This window comes from Hemicordylus capensis, chromosome 1, assembly GCF_027244095.1.
Source record: "Hemicordylus capensis ecotype Gifberg chromosome 1, rHemCap1.1.pri, whole genome shotgun sequence".
Classification (NCBI taxonomy): Eukaryota; Metazoa; Chordata; class Lepidosauria; order Squamata; family Cordylidae; genus Hemicordylus; species Hemicordylus capensis.
Window position 1 is genome coordinate 198,614,016 of NC_069657.1, and position 1,527 is coordinate 198,615,542.

General features: G+C 40.9%; 1 protein-coding gene across 2 annotated transcripts in view; it reads right to left on the bottom strand.

The window, feature by feature from the left end:
• Positions 1–1,527, bottom strand: part of SP3 (Sp3 transcription factor) — a 30,825-nt gene that overhangs the window by 16,290 nt on the left and 13,008 nt on the right. The gene's annotated exons all lie outside the window — the stretch shown is intronic.

Consider the following 1,527-nt stretch of genomic DNA (forward strand, 5'->3'; position numbering starts at 1 on the left):
AACCACTTAAGAATTATTTATATCCTAGTTGTGAACATTAAACATCACCATGACTTAGCATCTCTCCTCTCCCAAAATGGCAGAAGTACTGTTATCACTCAGTATGTACAGTTACAAACCTTCTACAATTTGGGTACATGGGTAGCACTGCTGCATTTGAACAGGAACCCTATTTGGGGTAATAAAATGTAACAGAGAAACTAGATACTTCCTTGAGATTTGAGATTTTCCTTTTCTCATTTTCCCCTCCCCTTTTATGCTGTTTGTTGGTTTTAACAATTCATGTTGTTAAAGAAATGCTTTCAGATATAATAAGACAATTTGCTGAACAAATTGCTTCTACAATATGATATAAAGGTCTTTAAATAACTTAAGTTAGTTAAGTTGTGACGATCTCGTCTGTGCAGGCATGCCTTGCAGTTTCTTAAAGACGCTGGCCCAAACAGATGGGTCCAGCGTCTCTCCTAGTTGCCGCCGCCAGGGGAGGGGGAAGGACTGCTCTGCTCCCCCCGCCGCAAAGGTGAGCTTTGGCGGGACAGGCCCCGCAAAGGAGATTTCGGGGGGCCTCATGCGGGGCAGGGGGGCCTCATGGCTGGACGGTCCGGGCACCTGAATTACTTTGGTGCACCCCTGCTGGTAGCCGTTTCATATAATCATATAAGGGGAGAGGGCCACAACATCTACTTTGCATGCAGAAGGTCCTAGGTTCAATTCCTAGCATCTCCAGGTAGGGCTTTTGCCTGAAACCTTGGAGTCAGTACAGATAATACTGAGCTAAATGGATCAATGGTCTTGACTTGATAAAAGGCAGCTTCTGATATTCCTAAAAGGGCTATTCATTAAATTCATTAAAAACATAGTCTTGCATTTCTATATGCAACCCTCAATTCCTACTTCAAGAATTCCAGAATTTATTCTATTTTGGAAGTGTACAACTAAAAAGCAGACCAACCTTCAGAGATTAGTTGATTTGGTATTCCTGTCATCTGTAAGAATTTTATACTTTTTAATACACAAGAGCATATTTAAAAACCCTGTTTTTGTTTTTCAGAATTTTCTCTTATGCTGATCACCCATTGTATGTCATTTCCTATTTGGCTTCTCATGCTCCTCTATTCTTGAAAAAGACCTAGTACACTAAATGTGAAACTCTCAAAGTATCTAAATATTAAGAGCTCCTTTCGAAAAATGACAAAGTAGCGAGCAAGTTGTTTGATTGATCAGTCTATAAAGTTTACATTTTCCTTAAGAAAACACATCATGCCTCTAACACTAGCCGGCAGAGATGAGTTGAAAGAGACCTAAATAAATCTAGACAAAAGTCTCAGTCAAAACAAAAGACATCCGGAATAGTGTCATTTGTCATCAAGCTATAAAATTGCCACTGACACCACACAAGCGGCACAAAGCTTCAAAGTGCACAGGCGTACAAAGTACAGTACTCAACTTCTCCTCGAGCAGTGAGTGCACTGGACGCCTTTAAGAGCACAGATTCTATGGCAGTTGAACGGATGAACAGTACGGGTG